This window comes from Malus domestica, chromosome 05 (genome assembly GCF_042453785.1).
Source record: "Malus domestica chromosome 05, GDT2T_hap1".
NCBI classification, from domain to species: domain Eukaryota; kingdom Viridiplantae; phylum Streptophyta; class Magnoliopsida; order Rosales; family Rosaceae; genus Malus; species Malus domestica.
The window spans coordinates 31882608-31890710 of record NC_091665.1 but is presented as its reverse complement, the minus strand read 5'-3'; the positions used below and the strand labels follow the sequence as shown (position 1 = coordinate 31890710).

Genomic DNA, 8103 nt, shown 5'->3' with positions numbered 1-8103 from the left:
CTCCCTTCCTCTCTTGGATTCAGCTATATTCCTATTATGGTTTCGAAGGCTTTAATTTTAAATTTTCCCCCAACTTGGTTAGGATCCGTTTGTTTTTGGGAAAGAAAAAGGTAGCCGATGGTTCACCAGTATAAAAATAGGCTTTAGTATTCTCACATACGCACCTTCAATTCCATTTACTTTGCATTGGACGACTTCAATTGTCTTCCCGTGTTTCTTTTGTAGTTGTACGCTTCTTTTATCTTCAGGTCAGAATTCTTCGTTGGTCAGGCAACTTAAGCTTCAGCCATGAGCAAACTTCAGAGTGATACTCTCCGAGAGGGTGTTTCCATCATCATGAATGCGTCCAAGGAAAAAGAACGTAACTTCAGCGAGACTATTGAACTTCAGATTGGGCTGAAAAATTATGATCCCCAAAAAGACAAACGTTTCAGTTGTTCTGTTAGGTTGCCACACATCCCTTGTCCAAAGATGAAGGTCTGCATGCTTGGAGATGCTCAGCATGCTTAGGAGGCCGAAAAGATTGGGTTGGACTATATATGGATATTGAAGGGCTGAAGAAGCTAAACAAGAACAAGGGGTTGGTTAAGAAGTTGGCGAAGAATGCCTTTTTGGCTTCAGAAGCCGTTATTAAGCAGATTCCCCGTCTTTTGGGTCCTGGTCTCAACAAGGCAGGAAAATTTCCAACCCTTGTTACTCACCAAGAATCCCTCGAGTCTAAGGTTTCCAAGACAAAAGCAACGATCAAGTTCCAACTGAAGAAGGTCCTTTGTATTGGAGTTGCTGTAGGGCATGTATCCAAGGAAGAGAAGCAGATCTTCCAAAACATGCAATTGAGCGTTAACTTTCTTGTTTCTCTGTTGAAGAAAAACTGGCAAAATGTAAGGTGCTTGAACCTGAAGACTACTATGGGCAAGCCATATCGCATCTATTAAGTACTTTCGCTTATTTTGGGAATTTTTTAGGGAGTTTAATTTGTTGTGTTTTCTCTAATGCATTATTATCCCTTTATAATGTTACTTTTATGATGTAATGTTTTTGTTATGAATTTAAAGATTTTACTTGTTACGAATAAAGGTTTTACTTCTTGTAGGATGTAATGGTTTCATTTGTCTATACACGAAGTAGAGTTGAGATGAGTTTTGCATGTGAAAGTTGAATAAGGCATGCATTACTACTCCTCTCTAGGATTCAATCGTGTCATGTTCCTATTATGTTCTGGAAACCTTAATTTTAGATTTTCTCGACTTGTTTATGAGTCCGTTTGTTAATTAGAAAGGAAACTAGCCAGAACTGCATTGACTAGCATAAATATAGACCTTAACTTAGTATCATTTGAGAATGAATTCCATATAGATGGGAAGACGGATCTTATATGGACTAATAAGTAAGTTAGGGTACCGTTCATATTTTCAATTGGTTTTATGGTGAAAACATCAACTTTCTTTATGACCAGAGCTAGGTTATCCCATGTGTGAAGTCCCAATAGTCACGTGTTTCACGCCACCCAAGTTATGTTGTCCACATGTTTGGCCTAAAAATTCACCACACGTGAGGGACATGTTAAGAATAAATGCCACATTGATAGAAGAATGGACCATGCATAGACTTATAAGTAAGTTGGGCTACTATTTATATTACGAATTAGTTTTATGATGAAACCTTAACTTTATTCAGTATCCTCAACAAACTCATGATCTTTAATTTTTTTTTTTTAATTTTAAATTTTTTTTTAGGGTTGATCAATACTTTAGAGTTAACATGTGATCATTGTTTGTTCTCAAGTGACATTTACGCTGATTTTAATGATCAAGATGGATTTCCAAACAAGTCACAAGTGGATGGAATGGAAGCCTAGAATATGAACAAGGGAACAAGTTTGTGAGGTCTGAAAGCTGCTACTTACCTACCAGCTGGTTGAAGCCGGTCAAAACCAAACCGACGGCTAAACAAAGCGAAGAAGGATTGAATGAGATACCATGCCCGCTGGCAGCTCCAAGAAAGTCCCGCCTCCTAATTCAACATCTAATAACTTAGGTAATGGAGTTTGCTCTAGGGTGTTCTGTATCCCAGTCGTACTTGATTTGGAAGCAGTTTCCCCACACCATGTTGAGAGACAGCAAACTGGGTTAAGAATGAAAGTTAGGCTACCAAGAAAAGCATACAATAAAATCTAGATTTTGGTGTTTAATTTGTGCATTTTATATGTACACATATATAATGTTAGACTACCAACACACACACTTATATACATGGGTCACAATCGGGGGACACATTTTGTAGTGTATTTTAACGATTCAATCGTTTATTTTGTACGTCTTAAAGATCATGTATACCAAAAATACCTAAATTCGAAACTATATGACCATTGAATTAAACAATAATCATTTTAGAGTTTCTTTGCAATCATATTCGTTCATTTTCTTCATTACAAAATGTGTGTATGTGTGTGTAAAAAGACGAGTGTAAAAAGGTTACAAAGTTGATAGGCCAGTTGGACAAAATAGTATGCTCAGTGCTCAACAACAAGTTCAAATGCCATGTAAAGAGTGATTGTGCTCTAAATTTAAATAGTGATTTTTCATTTTACGGTAATATAATATCTTTCACAGTATCATTTGTAGATGAATTTTTTTAATTTAGCTCTTTAAAATACAACTTCAGTTAAAAAATAAAATTCTGTTAAAAAAAACAAATGCAACTTTAGTTGTTTTACAGCATCTCTTGAACAAGAGATGAAGAGATGCCGTAAGCACTTACCTGATGCTATGTGCGATGTTGCAACTGGGTTCATACGGTGTAAATGAAACATGTGACATTATATATGTTAATTAATTTAAAAACCTATTCATTCTGTGATCTCATCGATTGAGTCACTCTACTGTTTTGCACACACCTTCAATAATTAGTGTAGTTTTTTAATTTATGTGAAACAACGTCCTTGATTACGAAAGTAATTAGTGTAATTTTATAGGGAAAAGGATTCTTGTTGGATTCTTTTTCTGGAGATCTAGACGGTCTTATAATCGTGGCCGTTCGTTGTAGATTGTCGTTAGGTACTATTTAAAATAACTTCTAACTGCACGATATACGATAAACGGATACAATTACAAAATCTCTTAAATCTTAAAAAAAAAAATCTGACGAGAATCCTTTTCCCTTTTATAGGACCACGTCATAAACCAAACTTATTGTTTGTATGGTCTGGATTAAACTAAACCCACTTGTTAATATAATACTTTTTTTTTTTTTGGGAGTTGAAACGATAGCAACTTTATTAGAATTAAGAAGATGACATACAATCATCCAATAGGGTACCTGGATTAAATCCAGAGGGTCCTCGAACCAATGAAAATTAGAAGGAAAATCTAAGGCCTACTTAGCCATTCTATAGGCTGCACCATTGGCGCCCTCCTTTTTCCTGAAATCAAATCAATTAAAAAGAAGGAAAATTAACGACAAGTTTAAAAAAACTTATCTTTTAACCAAAAGTTTTTTTTAAATGTATAGTGAATAGTGCCAGTTAAAGGTAAAAAAGTGATTTTCGTTAAAAGTGAACAGTACCGGAAGTGTTTTGTTAAAACTTCCTTAAAAAGATGGAGATTGGGGAATTAAAATTTCTGACCGTTTGAAAAAAATTCACTATTATCTAATTCTAGCGTGCCCAAGAAGCAGTGTGGAGATTAAAAATAACCTAAACAGGCCAAAACCATTGCATTGCCTCGTTCACTTGATCAAATGTCCCTAAAAGTATACTATTAAGACCAACTCCAATGAGTAAGTTAAAACTTAAAATTATTTTAAACTCACCCAAAGATTCTACAATCATCTGGTCAAAAAAGGTTTCACGTTGAAAGTTATTTTTTTGCCAAATTTAACTTAGAAAATTAGCCAAGGTTAGTGGTTGGGACACAGCAGTGAGACCCAATTGTTTACGTTGTCAGCTACTTGCAAAAGAACCAACCAACAACTATTTTTTTTGATAGGACAACCCACGTGGTTGGAATCAACTCCAGATTCAATTTTTTTTTTTTTTAAATCAAAATTATAAATACATTAAATTTAATGATTGAGATTGAATATAAACAAACCTACCAAATTTAAATCCAGCGGTTAAAACAATTAAAAAAATTGTATACATCAAAATTCACCAAAAAAATTCTATAAATACCTATGTATTTGTTCAAATATCCACAAAAAATTCAACACAATCATTTTAATACCAGTAAACGACCAAAAAGTAAACCTTCCTTCCTAAAGCTATGAAATGAAGGAAGAAAACAACGATGGTCTACGATTAGCTAGCGCGCTCATCCCTAGCTTGGTTCTTCCACTACCCCCCTTCGTCAAACAATTTTTCTTTTTCTTCTTTCTATTCACCTATATATTTGTGTTTAAGAATGGGGTAGGCTCAAGGTGGTTTAACCATACGAGGCCTATTGAGTCTATTTAATTTTTTACATTATTCAATGTTTTCTGTATTATATAATTAATATTGCTATGTAAACTAAAACAAAATTTGCACACTAAATAATGTGTCACCAGTAAAAATAAGAACTTTTATCAATGTTTAAGTAATAAATTAATCATCAACTTCCATGTAATTTAGTTTACAAAATTTAACATACAAATTTAATCGCCCTAGCATTACCTTTCAACTTTTTATATAATATAATGTGAATAATCTCAGTAAGCCTTGTATGGTCTGTCCTTGTGGCTGGCTAGTTAATTGTATTTTGGGGAAATGTATTCTCTCCGGATCCTTTCCACCTAATTCTCATCATCAAACAATCTGAGCCCTTGAAATTTGATCAAATGGCTAAAGTTATTATAACTTTAGCCATTTGATCAAATTTCAAGGGTTCAGATTGTTTGACGAGGAGGATTAGGTGAAAGTGATCCCGAGATGATCCATTTCCGTATTTTGGTATCTTGCTCCCAGGCTCCTGGTTCACCAAGAAAGGAGCGAACAAAAACAAACATAAAACATGGCACTACATATTATGCTTAGGATGTCTGCTCTTTTATTGTTTGTATACTAATTCGTAATTATGAGAGAGGAATTAAATTAAGGAGGAATTGAATTAAGGAGAAATGGGAATAAGGAGAAGGTGGTGCGGTGGAGCTGTAAGGGATCTGTTGGGGTGGGTTGGTGGTGGGTCTTGGCAGTCTGGAAGGTGGTGCAGTGGTTTGTGTTCTAATCGTGGGAGGCAGATGGAAGGGGCTACATTTGAAAGGTAATTTCTTCCAAAATTCAAATACCTCATCCAAGTCAGTATTCCGGGAATATCAAGGGTTTTTTTACAGGTGTTGGATGGAGCCTACTACTTTTTTCATTTCCAGATTTAGTAAACGCGAAAATCACCTGAAGAATTCGATTTCCTTTCTTCTACCTCAATTCCTGTTTTGTAAACATGCCATGAGGACTTCCACTCACTGATTAACATCAGCATATAATCTTGTTGATTAACAACTTAAACGTATGCAAGATTATCATCCTTATCGTCTGCAAGCCAAATGATCTCACTTTTGAACAAATTTAACACATAATTTTTCTCCTAAATTTTGGACTTGTCTTGATCTATAAGGCCATCTTCAACCGATCAGGCCAGAGGGCCATATGGCTAAAAATAGCCTGAAATGATACAAAAATTGTCTCTAACCAAAGGCTAGGCCAAAGGACATGTGGGCCCCACCAAGCCAAAATTGTACAATCAGGCCAATCGGCTGGCCTAAACGAGCCAGCCAGCCCTGAACCGGCCCAACATTCAAACCCTAGCAACTACCTGGCGTCAGCATGACGCCAGCCAGCAACGGCTAACTGACGTTAAATGATCGCTAGATTTGGATTTTTTTTTTTTTGGGACAAAATTTAAAAAAAAAATCTAATTTTTTTCCTATAACTACCTAAGCAATTAAACAACATTAAACAACACTACACAACATTAAACAACACTACACAACATTAAACAACATTAAACAATATTAAACAATATTAAATAACATTAAACTTAAACAACATTAAACAATATTAAGTAACATTAAACTTAAACAATATTAAACAGCACAATCTCCACCCTAGTACTACTTGGGGGAGTTATTCAAACTTAAACAACATTAAAAAAAATTATTTAACAACATAAAACTTAAACGCTTACTCCATGCTTCTTTTGGCCTTAAGATGTGCTACAAGATCCTGTTGTAGGTACTTGTTTGTGGCATGCAAATGTATCATCCTATGGTGCCTCATGTACTCATTTAAAGAGATATTACCAGTTCTTGTATCCAAAGGTAAATTAGGCCCATCATATATTTTTGGACGAGCCCTCATTGACCTATTTGGATCATCTTGGTCGTCATCAGACTCTCCATCAATATAGCCATCTCATTCATCCTCCACAATCATGTTGTGTAATATGATGCACGACATCATGATGGAGTTCAATTTTTTTCGACTCCACCCTCTTGCAGGTTCCTTAATGATCTTCCACCGTGCTAGTAGAATATTGAAAGCTTTCTCAACATCTTTCTAGTATGCCTCTTGGTGTAAGGTAGACCACCTTTGGGCATCATCCATAGGGTTTCCAATTACTTGGACAAGTGTCGCGCACTTCGGGTAGCTGTCATTTGCCAAGTAATACCCCATATTGTACTGACGTCTGTTGATGTAGTAATCAAGTTGAGGTGATTTACCTTTTGTCAGGTTATTGAAGAGGCGTGAACGCCCAAGTACTGTAATGTCACTTTGGGATCCTGGGACTTCAAAGAAAGCATGCCAGGTTCATGTGTCAAACGAGGCAACCACCTCTAACACAATCATTAGCTTTCTCGATCTTCCGCTAAAGCCTCATTACCATCTGGAGGGACAGTTCTTCCACTGCCAATGCATGCAATCTAATGACCCTATCATGCTTGGAAAGCCATGATCTTTAGCTTTGCGAATGAGCCGATCCAGATCTGCTTAATTTGGTTTACGGAGGTACTCATCTTTGTAAATTTGAACAACTGTGTGACAGAATTCAGCAAGATTATCAAGGCATATAGACTTAGACATACCATATGTATCATTCATCACATCAGCTGGGGAGGCATAGGCCAGTATTCGGAGTGCAATATAAACCTTTTGATGAGATGAGAAACCAGGACGGCCTGCTTTATCCATCATCTATCAAAAGTATGGATTGACATGTTGGACATCATGAAATAAACGCTCGAAGACATGACGCCTCATCTGGAAATGATGTCTGAAATCCTCTTCGGTGTACAACGAGTTGGGGTTGAAGTAGTTGTTCATTAGAGTCTCATGCACCATCTTTCTATTTCGTGGTTTGTAAGAACGACCAACAAGAGATCCACCCTATTGAGGTTGTTCTTCAGTTGCCTCACACGCCATGATCCCAGCCATTGCTGCCATATATGTTGTGTTTCGCCATGCTTTATCTTCTTCATCGGACTCCTCATCTTCTCGTCTCATATGCGTCCATTTATCTTCCAATTGGGAATTGGATAAAGACTCCCAGTTGGAATGCAAAGAGGATCCAAAGTTGGAATTCATTGAAAACTTGAATTGAAAGAGATATTGGAGATGGCAAAGATGAAGGTGTGTGAATTATAGCCAAATATCCACCCTATTTATGAACATTGGAAGCTGAAGATAAGAAGTGTCACCCAGATAAAAATCCTATCTAAAATTCGCACAACCAATTACATATCGAAATGTGGCACTCGAAATTGTATTCGAAAAATTATTGAGATTACATATCTACAAGAAATCTGGAGAGTTACTCACATATCGACACATGGCACTCGAAATCCTATCCGAAAAATTATTGAGATTACATATTGACAAGAAATTTGGAGAGTTACTCACATATCAACATGTGGCACTCGAAATCCAATCCGAAAAATTATTGAGAATACATATCAACAAGAAATCTGGAGAGTTACTCACTTTAGCGACACATGTCACTCGAAATCATATCCGAAAAATTATTGAGATTACATCTCAAAAAAGTATTGAGATAGTCCAACAAGGCTATGTTTGGCCTATGACTCTTTGGCTCCCTAAGTTGGAGATGATAAGAAATATGGTCTGACACTATT

At 36.1% G+C, this 8103-nt stretch overlaps 1 pseudogene; it reads left to right on the top strand.

Annotated features, from left to right (window-relative positions):
* The first annotated feature begins 288 nt into the window (after positions 1–288).
* Positions 289–935, top strand: LOC114825239 (large ribosomal subunit protein uL1-like; annotated as a pseudogene).
* The last annotated feature ends 7168 nt before the right edge of the window (positions 936–8103 follow it).